At 47.3% G+C, this 17,674-nt stretch overlaps 1 protein-coding gene across 1 annotated transcript in view; it reads right to left on the bottom strand.

Annotated features, from left to right (window-relative positions):
• LOC119974515 (NT-3 growth factor receptor-like) overlaps positions 1-17,674 on the bottom strand; it is a 917,203-nt gene that overhangs the window by 106,644 nt on the left and 792,885 nt on the right. The window lies entirely within an intron of this gene.

The following is a 17,674-nucleotide window of genomic DNA, read 5'->3' as shown; positions in this document are numbered from 1 at the left end:
ATTTCAACCCAAGGCCCTCATTTATTCCCCAATATTATAAGTTTAACTCTGCAGTGAGGGATCCTGAAAAGTCTGTCTTGGCTTTCATAGCCAGGCTTCGCCAGCTTGCTGAGCACTGTGAGTTTGGGACCGCGCTTAGTGACATGTTGTGCGAGCGGTTGGTTTGTGGGAATCATAACCTTAATATCCAGAAGAGGCTTCTGGCACAGAACATAATTACGTTGGAAATAGTGATTGAGGTAGCTCAGGCAATGGGGTGCACCAAAAAAGGGGCCACCGATCTGCAAAGGGTGGCTGAAGGGGAGGTTAACGAGGTATGGGGCAGTATGGCCATGAGGTCTGCGGTGGGATCAACAGGCACAGGGAAATTTTGAAGATCCTCAGAACAACTAATACCCCAGTGGCATACAGCGGGCAGGAGGCCAATTCGCATTTGGTTGTCATGGAAGAACATCAACCCATCCTGTTGGGAAGAAACTGGCGACAGACGATTAAGCTCAACTGGCTGGAAATCTTCAAAATATCGAACAAAATCTCCAAGGTGTCTTCAGCTGATTATGACGATGTCTTCCACAAGGAATTGGCTGGATTAAAGGTTAATCCAAATTCAAAACTCAAATTCTTCAAAGTTAGACCAGTGCCATACACACTACCTCTGAAGGTTGAAGCAGAGCTAAAGAGATTGGAAGGGTTGGGTGTAATGAAGCTTGTCAAGTTTTCAGAATAGGCAACACCAATAGTTCCTGTCCTTAAACCTGACCAGTCAATAAGGATTTGTGGGGACTATGAACTGACAATCAATCAGGCTGCCCTGGTCAATCATAATCCGATTCCTCAAATTGGGGGCCTCTACGTGAACATAGAACATAGAACATAGAAGCGCAGTACAGGCCCAAGGCCCTCGATGTTGCCCCGACCTGTGAAACCACTCTAAAGCACATCTACACTATTCCCTTATCATCCATATGTTTATCCAATGACAATTTAAATGCCCTTAATATTGGCGAGTCCACTAGTGCTGCAGGCAGGGCATTCCATGCCCTTACTACTCTCTGAGTAAAGAACCTACCTCTGACATCTGTCCTATATCTATCTCCCCTCAATTTGAAGCTATGTCCCCTCATGCTAGCGATCACCATCCGAGGAAAAAGGCTCTTACTGTCCACCCTATCTAACCCTCTGATCATCTTGTTTGCCTCAATTAAGTCACCTCTTAACCTTCTTCTCTCTATCGAAAATAGCCTCAAGTCCCTCAGCCTTCCCTCATAAGATCTTCCCTCCATACCAGGCAACATCCTGGTAAATCTCCTCTGCACCCGTTCCAAAGCTTCCACATCCTTCCTATAATGCAGCGATCAGAACTGCACGCCATGCTCCAAATGCGGCCGCCCCAGAGTTTTGTACAGCTGCAACATGACCTCATGGCTCCGGAACTCAATCCCTCTACCAATAAAAGCTAACACACCGTACGCCTTCGTAACAACCCAATCAACCTGGGTGGCAACTTTCAGGGATCTATGTACATGGACACCGAGATCTTTCTGCTCATCCACAATACCAAGAATCTTACAATTAGCACAGCACTCTGTCTTCCTGTTACTCCTTCCAAAATGAATTACCTCACACCTTTCTGCATTAAACTCCATTTGCCACATCTCAGCCCAGCTCTGCAGCTTATCTATGTCCCTCTGTAACTGCAACATCCTTCCGCACTGTCCACAACTCCACCGACTTTAGTGTCATCTGCAAATTTACTCACCCATCCTTCTACGCCCTCCTCCAGGTCATTTATAAAAATAACAAACAGCAATGGTCCCAAAACAGATCCTTGTGGTACACCACTAGTAAATGAATTCCAGACTGAACATTTCCCATCAACCACCACCCTCTGTCTTCTTACAGCGAGAAAATTTCTGATTCAAATCACCCTGAATCCCATGCCTCCGTATTTTCTGCAATAGCCTACTGTAGAAAATAGGTAGCTGGCGGGGGAACCAGACAACCATTTGGCATTGCCTCTGCCTGTGCTATCTTCCAACGCACAATGGAAAATGCCCTCCAAGGAATTCCCACGGTCATGGTTCCCAGGGGCTGGTTTAGCACACAGGGCTAAATCGTAGGCTTTTAAAGCAGACCAAACAGGCCAGCAGCACGGTTCGATTCCCGTACCAGCCTCCCCGAACAGGCGCCGGAATGTGGCGACCAGGGGCTTTTCACAGTAATTTCATTTGAAGCCTACTTGTGACAATAAGCGACTTTCATTTTGATTATCATTTCATTTTTCATTTTCATTTAATTTCACCTTGAAGGCGTGCTAGTCAACAGCACTACACCAGAAGAACACATGGCCAGGCGAGAGGAAATATTAAAGCGATTTTGTGATGCAGGGGTCTGCCGAAAACATGAAAAATGTACTTTTCAGACCTCGGAAATGATGGATCTAGGGTTTTGCATTGATGCGACAGGGTTTCAGCCCTTGGAAGAAAAGGGCAAGGGCATACGAGACCTGACACCCTCAAATGTCAACGTTTAAATTCTTCCTTGGTATGGTCAATTATTATGGAAGGTTTCTTTCAAACTTAGCCACACAATTAGTCACATTACACCAGCTATTAAGGAAGGATCAGCACTCACAATGGTAAGAGCTCCAAGAGGAAGCCTTCGGAGTCGTGAAGCAAACATCAAACCTCTTGGTGCATTTTGGCACAAGGAAACTAATTGCGCTGACATGTGATGCGTCCCCTTTACGGTAGGGATACGAGAAGTTTTATCCCATAAAATGGGAGATGATTCAGAACATCCCATCACCTTCGCCTCAAGGGCCCCTTCTGAAGCAGATGTCCAGATTGAGAAGGAGAGCTTAATGGTTATATTCATTGTGATGAAATTCGACCATTATGTGTATGGTCAACTTTTCGATATAGTGAGTGACCACAAGCCATTACTGGGGCTTTCAATGGAAGATAAGACCATACCATCCATAGCCTCGACAAGGTTGCAGTGTTGGGCCCTGCTGTTGTTGGCTTATAACTATGCTTTCCAACAGGCCTGGGACATAAAATTTTAATGCGGATGGAATAAGTTGCCTGCCCCTACCCAAGAGCATTCTGCCAAAACCTCTACTCCAGGAGATCATTCTATCTTTAAACTTCCTGGACACTCTGCCAGTGTCCATGGGGCACTTCTGTAACTGGACCCCGAGAGACCGTATTCTTTCAAAGGTTAGACGAATGATACAGACTGGCTGACGTTACGAGAAGTCTGAACAGCTGAGGCTACTCCAGTCATCAGGACGAGTTGATATGTGAAGGCAGCGTGATTCCGTGGGGATCATGGGTGGTCACCTTGCCTCAGACCAGGGGGTCCCTCCTTCAAGACCAACATACCAGGGTAGACAGAGATGAACATGTTGGCGTGGAGTTATTTCTGGTGGCCCGGCATAAATAAAGCTATTGAAGAATTGCAACAACAGTGCCACCCATGCCAAATACAGCAATCTTTCCTGCCTCTGCCGCCTTTCACCCTTAGGAATGGCCAGGTCGCCCGTGGACCAGGGTCCATGTTGACTGTGCTGGCCTGTTTATGGGGGAAGATGTTTTTGGTGCTGGAGGATGCCCACTCTTAGTGGTTATAGGTTCAAGAGATGGGGGCCATGACCTCGGCAGCCAAGGTAGATGCCTTGGGTCGAGTGTTTGCCATTCATGGGCGACTCGAGTCAAATGTTTCAGACAGTGGCACCCCTTCAATGCCGATGATTTCCAGGTTTTTGTGTGAACCAATGGCATGCGAGGAGAGCCCCTATCACGCAGCGTTGAACGGCCTGACTGAGAGGACCATTCAAACTTTCAAGAATGCCATGAAAAAGCATTCTGATAAACCCCTTTGTCAGAGGTTGGCTATTGTTTCTGTTATTCCACAACCCAACCCCTCTTCAAACACGGAGGTCACACCAGCTGAGCTGCTCATGGGCTGTCGATTGAGAACCCAATTGGATCTTGTGCTTCCAAATTTGGCGAGGAGCGTGGAGGCACATCAGGCTTTGCAGAAGAGTCAGTGGTCTAATTTTGCCTCAGATTCACCTTGGTTAGAATTATAGAATCCTTATAGTGCAGAAGGAGGCCATTCAGTCGATCAACTCCAAAGGAGGCCATCCAGCTAATGCACCTAACTTGCACATCTTTGAACTGTGGGAGGAAATCGGAGCAGCCAAAGGAAACCCACGCAGACACGGGGAGAACATGCAAACTCCACACAGTCACCTGAGGCCGGAATCAAAGCTGGGTTCCTGGAAATGTGAGGCAGCAGAGCTAATGAGTGTGCCACCCTGCTGCCCACTGGACGGGTTGTGGCCCAGTCAGGGCTGACGTGTCTGATGGGTGATCAATGTGAATGGAAGACCGTCAGAAAGCACGTCGACCACTTGAGCAATCGAGGGGCGACGACCTCCGACTTGGAGTCGACAAGTCCAACTAGCATTGTGGATACTCCTGTAACTGTCAAGCCAAGGGGAGCCAAGACTCCCGTTTCTGTTCAACCAGCTGCGCCTGTCGAGGCCGGTGAGTCCGGTTCACCTGGCGTTCAGGTGATGGCTCCTGAGGTAGCACCGATTGTTGACCACCCTATCATCTAAAACTGTTCCAACCTGTGGCAGCGCTGCAGATTTCTGGGAGGACCCAAAGGTTTCTGGACGGATTGACTTTTTAATGGACTCTATTTCCCCTGCTGTCCCTGTTAACATTTGTAGCTTCTATATATCATTTTTGGGGTAGTTGTAATAAGGGGATTAGGGGGAGGAGGGATGTGACAACCACGTGACCGACTGGGGGCTAATTGTTGTGAAGCGCATGGACCCCGAGAAATGGTGAGTTTGTGCTGGGCCCTGGGAGCTGGATCCCAGACAATGGGGAGTTTGTGCTGGGCCCTGGGAGCAGGATCCCAGGCAATGGGGAGTTTGTGCTGGGCCCTGGGAGCAGGATCCCAGGCAATGGGGAGTTTGTGCTGGACCCTTGGGAGCAGGATCCCGGGCAATGGGGAGTTTGTACTGGGCCCTGGGAGCAGGATCCCGGGCAATGGGGAGTTTGTGCTGGGCCCTGGGAGCAGGATCCCAGGCAATGGGGAGTTTGTGCTGGGCCCTGGGAGCAGGATCCCAGGCAATGGGGAGTTTGTACTGGACCCTGGGAGCAGGATCCCAGGCAATGGGGAGTTTGTGCTGGGCCCTGGGAGCAGGATCCCGGGCAATGGGAGTTTGTACTGGACCCTGGGAGCATGATCCCGGGCAATGGGGAGTTTGTGCTGGGCCCTGGGAGCAGGATCCCGGGCAATGGGGAGTTTGTGCTGGGCCCTGGGAGCAGGATCCCGGGCAATGGGGAGTTTGTGCTGGGCCCTGGGAGCAGGATCCCGGGCAATGGGGAGTTTGTGCTGGGCCCTGGGAGCAGGATCCCGGGCAATGGGGAGTTTGTGCTGGGCCCTGGGAGCAGGATCCCGGGCAATGGGGAGTTTGTGCTGGGCCCTGGGAGCAGGATCCCGGGCAATGAGGAGTTTGTGCTGGGCCCTGGGAGCAGGATCCCGGGCAATGGGGAGTTTGTGCTGGGCCCTGGGAGCAGGATCCCAGGCAATGGGGAGTTTGTGCTGGGCCCTGGGAGCAGGATCCCGGGCAGTGTGCACCAGGGAGTGAAGTGTTAAAACCTGTTGTATAATGTCCTGTGCCTGTTACTTGACTGTATTTGCCTTTCATCAATAAACCCCTTTGCTAAAACTGCTGGAAGCGTCCCGTTTATTGTCTCGACCCACCACATATAGAAGAATGGATACCAAGAGTGAGCTACAGACTGTGATCTCTCATTGAGTGGAGGGAATTGTTTATATATATAGAATAACTGGTACCCATGAGTAAATAGGGCTGTAATCTATTCATGGGCAGGGATGGATAATATATACAATCACTGTGACACACAGGAGTGACTAAAGGATGACTGGAATGAACTGTTGTTAAAATGATACCTGGATTGAGTAAAATGATGGGGAGGTTGGGTGATTCGCGGGTCTTAAGAGATACAGGGGAATATAATGCACATATGAGAAGAAAATGGCTAATGTAAAGCAACAGCTGGCGAGCGCATGGTGCTGGCTTGGTTGTGAGCGAGACAGCTGGCTACATGGCTCCTGTCTAAATGAGGCTTTTTAAGAGGTTCTGAAATCTGAGTGACAACCATTCCCAAAGGAAGATTAGGCATTCAGCTCTCCGGATCTTCACAGCTTCCAAACAAATGCTGATAGGCTGGCATTGGGAAAAAGGGAGTCAGAATCAGGGCTTTGCTTTGACACCAGAGCGATGTTCTTCAGACACCACTGCCAGAGTTACAAAGCCTGGCATTGCAGAAGTAAAGCACATCTCGGGAGAAGTTTCTGGGCACCCAGACTAAACACTCATCAGATGTGTGGGCCTCATCGAGGAGAGAGATTCTAATTACCATTCATGTTGCACTTAGTTTATGCCCAAAGTGAAACATGGCAGAGAATTGAACTCTGGAACATTAACGGCTGGTGGTGAATGGCAAGGGCGGTTGAGACTCAGTTTTTTATTGGCTGTCACTAGCTGGGAAGCCAGTCAATTCCCCCCCCCCCCCCCCCCCCCCCCCCCCCTCCCCCTTCAGTCGATATCCAAACTTAGGCAGACTCTGTTTGAAATACGGGCCGGGAAATTGAACGGGCAGTGTGAAACGTCCACCGGGCTCTCAGTGGGATGGTGCCAATTGGCATCGGCAGTGGACGGGGACAGGATATTTATCTCATTATCTCAAGCAAAAGAAAATGCAGCAATTCCAATTCCAAAGTGCTTTGGGACGTCCTGAGGTTGTGAACGGAGCTCTATAAAAGCAAGCCTTTCTTTATTGGGGAGCAGCATGCAGCAACAGCAGGTTGCATGCCCTTGTAACTAGCATAAACACCTTCAACAAATGCAACTTATATCAGTAACACATGGAGCAAAGATTCACTGAATAACTGATCAACATTGAACAGATTTTGCTACTTGAAACACTGTGTGCCAAGTCTATTCTGGAACGTGCACCTTGGCACTGCCAGTAACAGGTGGCTGTTTTCACCCACCAGCCTGAAAGCTGACTCTACTCAATTAACATATTCCTGAAATCAATCCCTAATTTTACCTTTTTCTCTGTGGGACAATGAAGAACAGAACTGAGGTTTAATATAAAATCCTCTTAATTCAGTAGTTGAATAAAATTAAACAAAGGGAAAAATATTGAAGTTCTTGAGCCAAGACTGGATACACGTGAAGCTGTCGAACCATTCTATTAAAGGCTTGAGGTTTGTTGAAGACTGAGGTGGTTCTATGGTCTGCCATGGTGCAAAATAAGCACTTTCTGTCTAGGGTCACGTAATTGAAAATGAAAAATGAAAATCGCTTATTGTCAGGAGTAGGCTTCAAATGAAGTTACTGTGAAAAGCCCCTAGTCGCCACATTCCGGCGCCTATTCGGGGAGGCTGTTACGGGAATCGAACCGTGCTGCTGGCCTACTTGGTCTGCTTTCAAAGCCAGCGATTTAGCCCTGTGCTAAACAGCCCCTGCAGCTCCTGCGAACATTGGGAAGGTCTTGGAACTGAAACAGTTATATATTCAGCCAGACATATAGAATTAGAATTGCATGAGCTGCTAGACATGGATCATGTTAAAAAAAATTATTTTCTTCCCAGCAGACTCCCTCTGCTGGTTCTTGTCTGTATGGTAGCCTCAAATGAAAATAAAATGCTCAATGCAATTTTCAATACGCTACAAACATCAGCATGACTGTGCTGCTTTCCTTCTCATTTGTCTAGTAAGAGTTGACCTGGGTGAAAATAGTTGAACACTCTGTTATAGTTTTGAATCCCTTTTGCCCTGTTGATCCGAGACATTTCTGCACCTGTATTTTAGGTCACTCTCACAGGAAAGTCTGGACTCCTCCATGGCTTTGGGAGTAGCTTCAATGCTCAAATTTCTCGGTGCTTGTCAGCAACTCACCCAGGGTAACAAAGATAACGGGCACGATTCTCCGCAAATGCGGAGAGTCGTAAAGGCTGTCGTGAAACTGGCCGTGTTTCACGACAGCCTCCGCGCCCCCTCCCGGGACCCGATTCTCCCCCCCGGGCGGGGATAGCAGCGCGGCCCCGTGAAGCACGGCATCGCGCACGTGATGCGCACGATGACGTCAGCCGTGCATGCGCGGGTTGGACAGCTCCAACCTGCGCATGCGCGGATTACATCATCACGCATATGCGTCAAACCCGCGCATGCGCGGGCCCTCATGCCCCTCAGCCGCCCCGCGGACTGATCCTGCGGGGCGGCGGAGGAACAAAGAGTGCGCGGGTATCGGACCCGCTGCCCGCGATCGGTGCCCACCGATCGTAGGCCCATGCCACCCTTGGCACAGCCGTGGTGCGGCCGTGCCAATCGGTGCCATGGTTGTCCGGGACGGCACTTTGCGGCCGTTTTCACGAACGGTGAGAGCAGGTGTGTTTGCGTTCGTGAAAACGGCCGTAAAGGTCTGGGAACTCGGCCCATCGGCCTGGGGAGAATCGCTGTTCGCCGTAAAAAACGGTGAGCAGCGATTCGTGTCGTGGGGCGGCTGCGGCGGGGGGGAGAATAGCGGGAGGTCGGGAAAAATGTCGGGAAGGCCCTCCCGCTATTCTCCGACCCGTCGTGGGCAGCGGAGAATCGCACCCAACATTTGGGAATGGTCACAGCACAGAAGGAGGCCATTCATGCTGGTTCTCGACAAGAGTAACGTCTTAATGTCTCTCTTGAATCCATCTCCATCACACTCATCAGTAAATTCCAGGTCAAATCGTTTGCTGTAAAATAAAAGCTTTTCCTTGTGTTACCTTTGGTTCTCTTGCCAATCACCTTAAATCAGTGTCCCCTGTTTCTCGACTCATCCATCAATGGGAACAGTGCTCCCCCCCCCCCCCCCCCCCCCCCCCCCATCTACTCTGTTCACACACCCCTTGATTTTGAACACTTCTCTGACTTACTATTTATAAAGCCCAGGATTGTTTCTGCTTTTGTAACTGATTTCTAAACCTGCCATGGCAGCTTTAATGATAAGTGCACATTTACTCCTAGGTCCCTCTACTCCTGCACACCTTTCAGATTGGTCTCCATTGTTGTGGATTAACTCTCCTCGTTCTTCCCAACAAAATGAATCACTTCACACTTCTCTGCTTTTAATTGCATCTTCCACTTGTCTGCCCATTCCATCAGCCTGTCCATATCGTCTTGAGGTCTCTCACTATCCTTGTTACAATTCACAATTTTTGTGTTAATCGGGAATTTTGGAACTGTGCCTGGCACATCCAGGTCAAGATTATCAGTGGATTAGGAAAAGCAGTACCAACCCCTGGGGAACACCACCACCTTCCTTCCTCCAGTCCGAAAAGCAAACTTTCACCACTACAATGTCCCTGTTCCCTGTCACCCAGTGAACTTTCTACCCATGCTGACATTTCATGGGCTTTATCTTTGCAGAAAAGCCTGTTGTGTGGCATTTTCGTAAACACCTTTCTGAAGTTCATGTATATGACATCAGCATTACCCTGATCACACCTCTCTGTTCTCTCATCCAAAATGTAATAAAGTTAGTTAAACACAATTTATCTTTGACAGGTCCATGTTGGCTTTCCTTAATTAAGTTGCATTTGTCCAAGTGATTGTTAATTTTGTCCTACGCTATTGTTTCTACAAGCTTTCACACGCTTGAGATTAAACTGACCGAGCTGTAGTTGCTGTGTTTATCCTTATACTTTTTTTGAACAAGGGTGTAAAATATACAATTCTTCAGTCCTCAGAGGGACTGTGGTCTCATTAAGGGTAGAGCCTGTTATTGCTCAAACAATTGCTGGGATTTAAATAACTAAATCAGCTAAATTCAAAAGGAGTTGCCAGCCATATACCTGACCAAACAAACAATACATTTATTCTCTCACCTGCATCATTCCATTCAGGGAAGTGGAATGAAACTCGGGTGGGCTCTATCATGAATGGGCAAGCTCTTCCACCAGATTTCCATTCAATCAGTGAAAACACAAAAATTATCCCAGTTTGTTTTTATTTGACTATGAGTTATTTCTGCTTATCCTGCCATTTGCTCAGAATGTTCACTATTGGGTTAGGTTACAGGATTCTGATCGCAGCTCACTTTTACATTTCCTCTCCGGTGTGACTGAATTAAAGGGACCACTGCCAAGCTAAGACTCAACAAAAAGGTTTTGGACAATTGAACCCCCACAAGATGGTGCGTGGGCAACAAAGAGACTACAGAACTTTTCAGGACCTCAGAATGTCCAAAAGTGCTTTGCAGGTGATGAAGAACGACTGAAGTGTAGCCGCAATTATGGTGTCGGAAATATGGTTGGTAATTTGCACACAACAATGTCACACAAACAGCAATGTGTTCAGGATTAAGTAATTTGTTTTTTCTTTGTGCTGTTGAATAAGATATAAAAATTGACTGGGACACTAGGGATAAATCAACGGCTCTTCGAAATAATACAATGCAATCCTTTAAATCAACGAAGAGCACGGTTGACCAGTTATCCTAAAGACAGCTTTGGCAATGCTGCATACCTCAACACTGCACTGGAATGCTAATCCTGGGCCACCATGCGGTGGCACAGTAGCACAGTGGTTAGCGCTGTTGCTTCACAGCACCGGGGTCCCAGATGCGATTTGCGGCTTGGGTCATTGTCTGTGCGGAGTCTGCATGTTCTCCCCATGGCTGCGTGGGTTTCCTCTGGGTGCTCCAGTTTCCTCCCACAAGTCCCGAAAGACGTGCTGTTAGGTGAATTGGACATTCTAAATTCTCTCTCTGTGTACCCGAACAGGCGCTAGAGAGTGGCGACTAGGGGATTTTTACAGTAACTTCATTGCAGTTTTAATGTCAGCCGACTTGTGACAATAAAGATTATTATTATTATTAATCTAGATAACATTTTTGGAATAAGCCCTATGACTCAGGAGATAAGAGAACCACCAATTAATTCTCAGCCACACCATATAGTGACGGTGAAATTTCTCACTAACAAACATAAACTATCCGACTTATATTTCTACAACATTAACCGGTGATCAGGAGGCCTTGTGACATAGTGGGTGGCGTCCCTGCCACTGGACCAGAAGCTCCAGGTTTGGGACCCATCCCAGGACTTGCTGGCCAAGGAAGGTGCGTTCATCACACAGCTAAACAAGTCGAGTCTCAACCTACAAACTCCTCCAACACCTGCCAGTGCAGGCGGTAAGAGGGGGCGAGACTCCTGGTCAGCCTGGGAAGAAGGTTGCAGCCGCTGCCATCACTATCCATAGCTCCAGGCTGCAACACCCATGTGAACGTGCATGTTGCCGCGGCAACTCAGACTACCTGAGTGAACAATAACAGAACAGCATCAATGGGTGCTCCAGGAAAGCCTTGGACAGTCCAGTCTGATAAAGGTTTTGGGGCATCGCATCGAATTCAATTATAATTGAACACAAGATGCTCGGCCTCCAAACTGCTTTTGTATTGCTCTCGTGGCCTGTAGTCCAAGGCCGCAACAATGTGTCCTTGAAAGATTTATTAAGGCCACTGGATGGAAATATCTTTTTTTCCCTGGATTTTCTTTGGTTACCAGCCTAAAGTTTTTTTAAATATATATATATAAACATCATTGGTGAAGATACATTAGGAATGCTGTGTAACCTTGAAAAGAACATTGATGCATTCATGACAGGCAAGGATTGAAGCATTGATATCCATGGCCTCAGGCGCTGAAGCCTGAACCATTGCAGAACTGAGAGACAATCAATGCGTAGGCTGCGAACAGTTTCTGTTTAATCTGCATAAGATATGTAGCAGAGCAATTATATTGACTGACACCTACTCCGCTGTGAGTTTCTGCTCCTCTGTGGCAGATGATTGAATGAGGCCTCACTTTACAACAAACAATCTTTGCAAAAGTATACACCGGAATTTCAGCTCTTAACTTCACATTAGAATAAAGAAAAAGAATCCCTTTTGCATTCTTCACATCTGCGAATTCATTCCGTGAAGTGTGTTTGGCATAGTGTCGCTTTCATTTCCACGGCTCCCGAAATTAATGGTATTATTTTAGTAGCAAAGGGGCTGTGTTCTGCTGAAACGGATGCGGATGTTTCTACAGTGTGCGAGACAAAACCTTAAGCTAAAATGTCTCAGCGATGGATAGATTGACCAATGCCATTCACGGTGACATTCTCAAACAAAATTTTCCTGAGTCCCAACAGTCGAGGATATTTTTCTTCTCTCGTTTTAAAACACCAATTTAATTTTTGTGTTATATTGCCACAATCCGTGCAGCCACCTCAAGACTTTGCGGAGCCCTCTTTAAGATGGTGCAATAAAATGTAAAGGGGGTTGTGATGTTCTTTGCTTTCTGAATGAGGATGGCTTCAAAGTGTAGTGTCTCACAAAGAACATCAAGCTAAGTTTTGAACAAAGCTAATTTATTTACACTACAACTTAATAGATTCGACTTGCTTGCTAAGATGTAAAAGATTACAGATTCACTCAAATTACGATTCTAATTACAGAGCTCCTGATAATACAACTATGCTCTATCTCGCCTAACAACCTTCTCCCCGAATCAAGAGTAGCACGTGATCCACGTGTATGCGCTTGATCACCATCTAGTGGTTGGATGCAGTTACAGTAAATTGTTAACCCTTTATTATTCTTTTTATTTAGAAAATATTTTATTGAAGCATTTGTAATTTTAACCCTTTATTATTCTTACAATATACATATTGTCACAGGAGTTTTAGGAAGGCCAGCATCTGCACCAACATCCAGATTTGTTTTAGTTAAAAGCACAATACTTTTGTGGAATCAATTAGAAATCGTACTGAATCCATCTTCTTTCTAGATTTCGCAATTACTCTTTCAGCATTCTGGGCCACAGATCTCCCTCACCAATTGCGCCCAACTACGATCAGTCTTAGCAATTAAAACAAACTGATCTCTCATCAATTTCAAGTAACCGGGATTTTTCATCAATCAGAACAACCTGCGATCTCTCGCTAATCGCAACTAACCACGCTCTCTCTTAGTAATTAAAATAACTCTTAAGCCACGATCTCCCGCTTTATTCACAACAAACTGTGATCTCTCTCACTGATTATAACAAAGCGCCATCTCGCTTAATAATTAGGAAACCATGATCTCTTACTAATTAAAATAACCTGCGATCTCTCTCACTAATTATAACTGGAACGCATATGCCAGCTCGCAAAAGACAACTGACGATTGCAGAATCACGATCAAGCATAAAACAGGTTGGGAAGTGCCAATGTCTGCCTTAATATTGCAACCTATTTGCAATGGGCACTTGAGTGCAACACATCTGTCAATGACCTGTCACTCCGCTGATTAATGATATTTGAGAAATTGATGGGACAGCTGTGACTTTTCATTCCAAGCTCCAAAACTGGATGACACCTCATTAAACAAAGAAGTGAAACACGGTGATCACTCATCACAAAATGGATGTTTCTATCTCTGTGGCCTTGCCTAATATCACAACAATGACTTGCCTTGATGTAATACCTTCAACACCTCAAAGGTCCTTAAAACGTGGAGAAAGAGATGCCAAAGAGTAGGTAAAAAAAAAAGTTAGGGGAAGGTGAAGAGACGGCACAAGTAACAGCTCTTGAGAAGGTTGCTTAAAGTCAAAGAGAGCGAGCGAGGTACAAGGATTTTGTCGAGAGTTCTAGAGCATGGGGCTGATGCAGCGACAACAAATGCGGGAGCGGAGAGAATGTACAACAGGCTAGACTGCAAAGAATGAAGACAAAATGCTGGCATATAGTAATCTTGTCGATTACAGAGGGCAGGAACATAGTAATAGTGGCAGGTTAATCAGCCCCTTGAGTTTGTTCTGTGATTCTGATGATCATGACTGATTTGTATCTTGACTCCATCCACCCACCTTGGCTCCATATCCTCTCACAACCCAGTCCAGCAAAAAGAAATATTCATTGAGCTTGCATCTGCTCAGGGGGCCCTTGGGGCTGGTTTGGCACAGGCCTAAATCGCTGGTTTTTAAAGCAGACCAAGGCAGACCAGCAGCACGGTTCAATTCCCGTACCAGCCTCCCCGAACAGGCGCCGGAATGTGGTGACTAGGGGTTTTTCACAGTAATTTCATTTGAAGCCTACTTGTGACAATAAGCGATTTTCATTTCATTTCATAATGTCAAACTTGACTAAGCTTTCCCACAACCAACGGATCAGATCTAAGTTCTGCAGTCCTGCCACATCCAGCCATGAATAGTTGTGAACAATTGAAAAACACTCTGGAGGGGAAGGATCCACAAATATCCCCAGTCTCAATTATGGAGGAGCCCAGCACATCAGTGCAAAAGATAAGGTTGAAGCATTGGCCACAACCTTCAACCAGAAATGTTGAGTGGATGGTCCATCTTGGCCTCCTCCTCCGGAGGTCCGCAACATCACAATCATCAGTCTTCAATTCAATTCACTCCCTGTGATATCAAGAAATGGCTAAATGCACTGGATACTGCAAAGACTATGGGTCCTGACAATATTTCAGCAATAGTATTAGAACATAGAACATAGAACATAGAACAGTACAGCACAGAACAGGCCCTTCGGCCCTCAATGTTGTGCCGAGCCATGATCACCCTACTCAAACCCACGTATCCACCCTATACCCGTAACCCAACAACCCCCCCTTAACCTTACTTTTTGTAGGACACTACGGGCAATTTAGCATGGCCAATCCACATCTTTGGACTGTGGGAGGAAACCAGAGCACCCGGAGGAAACCCACGCACACAGGGGGAGGACGTGCAGACTCCACACAGACAGTGACCCAGCCGGGAATCGAACCTGGGACCCTGGAGCTGTGAAGCATTTATGCTAACCACCATGCTACCCTGCTGCCCCAATACCCAGTATTAGAGACTTGTGCTCCAGCACGTGCTCTGCCCCCAGCCAAGCTGTTCCAGTACAGCTACAACATTGGTATCTACTCGGCAATTGCTCAAGTTTGTCCTGAACGCAAGAAACAGAACAAGTCCTATTTGGCCAATTACTGCCCCATCAGTCTACTCTCAATCATCAGCAAAGTGATGGAAGTGGTCATCAGCAGCACTATCAAGCGGCACATACTCAGAAATAACCTGCTCACGAACACACAATTTGGGTTCCGCCAGGGACATTCAGCTCCTGACCTCATAACAGCCTTGGTTCAAATGTGGCCAAAAGAGCTGATTGCCAAAGCTAAGGTGAGAGTGACTGCCCTTGACATCAAGGTAGCATTTGACCGAGTATGGTATCGAGGAACCATAACAAAACTGGAGTTAATGGGAATTATGTGGAAAACTCTCTTCTGGTGGGAGTCATACCTGATACAAAAGAAGATGGTTGTGGTGGCTGGAGGTCAATCATCTGAGCTCCAGGACATCACTGCAGGAGTCCCTGAGGATCGTGTCCCAACCATCTTCAACTGCTTCATCAATGACCTTCCTTCAATCATAAGGTCAGAAGTTCGTAGATGACTGCACAACATTGAGCACCACTCGCGACTCCTCAGAGACTGAAGCAGTTCATGTCCAAATGCAGCAAGACCTGGACAATATCCAGGCTTGGGCTGACAAGCGGCAAGTTATATTCATGCCACACAAGTTCCAGGCAATGGCAATCTTTAACAATAGCGAATCCAACCATTTCCCCTTGACAGTCAATGGCCTCTTGCGAGATTTAGGATGCTCGTTATGCCTCGAGAGATCTAACAAGATCTTGCGAGGCATCGCGATCTGGTCCCGTGCTCAATGGGCGGGATCCAGATTTGCATATTCAAGTGAGTAACTAGGCTCACTTGAATATGTCTACGCCAAAGTTACTCAAGGCCCGAGATTGAATAGACTTGCCTCGGAGACCTTGCCATTTAGCACTGGTCTCCACAAATGTGAACCAGGAATATTGGCACTTTGGGGGGGGGGGGGGGGGGGGGGGGTCTCCCAGACCATTGGGGGCCCCAAAGTGGTCGGGCTCTGGGCTGGGTGGTACCCTGACACTCCTGGTGCCACCTGGGCACCATGGCACTACTAGCCTGGCACCCTGACAGTGATGCCAAGCACCCTGGCAGTGCCATCTGGGTGCCACACTGGAAATGCCAGACTGCCAGGGGTACTGCCAGGGTGCAAGGCTGGCAGTGCCAGGTGACATTTTGCCCATGCCAGGGATCAGGCCAGGGTGTGCCTCACCCTTATGAGGTGGGGTGTGGGAGGCTCGAGAACTCCCGTATTAGTAAGTTGGGGTGTTGGGGGTGCCTGGAGGCCACAGGGGTAGGGGATGGAGGGGGGGGGGAGTTGTTGAGAGCTCAGGGGACCATTTAAAAATGGCATCCTGATCTCTGGCGAGCTGAGGTGGTTCGTGCAGGAAATGAGCCTAAGTGTCGGCACATCAGGGTGTGCCTCACTCAGGCCCAAAATAGAAGCAGAGCCCTGTTTAAAAGCAGGGTCATTCTCGGTGCTGCAAGCACCCCGCTAAACGCACCCAAGGATTCTGAAAATAGGGGAGCTCAGAATCCATTTGAGATTTCAGATCCATGGGTGAGATTAGCAACCAATCTTACATCTCTATCTGTGAGATTTCCTTAAATATATTTTTTTTAAAGCCTTTATTTGAGAGGGTTGTTTGAATATATAAGTTACTGCAGGATGCCAACAAAGGCAAAAACATCGTCTGTGGTCAACGGAACCCTTCAATCCAGTTCTTAGTTTAAACGGACGCAATGCACACAGTGCAGCACTCTAACAGACCTCATCATCACTGCCTGCTGCTTACAGAATCGGACCAGAAGGCCAGGGACACCTCCAGTTGTCGAGAATACAGGATTCCTAAACCCGATATTCTACATTTCACCAAAGGAACTATCCCAACACTGTAAAATACAGATAGTCATGCTATGAATGGAAGAAATTGGTATATATATTGTCCTTTTTGTATCTGCTGCAGTTATATATTTTTAAAATCCGCGTTTGAAAGACAGCCAGACTTTGTGGCTGGAGAAGGTATAATTAAGATGTCATAAAAGCGGGCTCATCTTTCTTCCCAATCTGCATATGTTTACAAAGAGAGATGTTTTTGTTCTGATTTCTGGTGAGAGTGGACAATTAGAGACATTGGCACGATTTACTCAAAAAATGAGCCGGTCAGTTTGGACTGGTTTCGTGGGGTGAGTCCCACCTGGTGTTTGAGCACGAACACAGATCATTATTCACCCACATTTAGTCATTTTTTTTGAGCTTGGAGAGATTCTCACTGAATAATCCCACACTTAAAGGGTGGGATTCTTCGGTTCGCCAGCTGCCATTTCCTGCGGGGCGTGCCATCGCCGACAGCGGGGTCCTCCGTTCCGGCAGCTGGCCAATGGGGGTTTCCCATTGTGGCCACCCACGCCACAATGTGGGTGGTGTGGGTGCGCTGCTGGCAGAGCAGAGAATTCCGCTGAGAATGTTTTCAGCTGTGGGGAACTAAAGAAGCCGGCAAGACTGACTACTCAGAGATCGGGGCGCCCCAAAAGGTGCCCAGCACTCAAAGTTAGGTTGAGGGTCCCTCACATCCTCCACCCGCAGATATCCC

Source organism: Scyliorhinus canicula, chromosome 12 (assembly GCF_902713615.1).
Source record: "Scyliorhinus canicula chromosome 12, sScyCan1.1, whole genome shotgun sequence".
NCBI lineage: Eukaryota > Metazoa > Chordata > Chondrichthyes > Carcharhiniformes > Scyliorhinidae > Scyliorhinus > Scyliorhinus canicula.
This window is presented reverse-complemented; position numbering and strand designations above follow the sequence as displayed.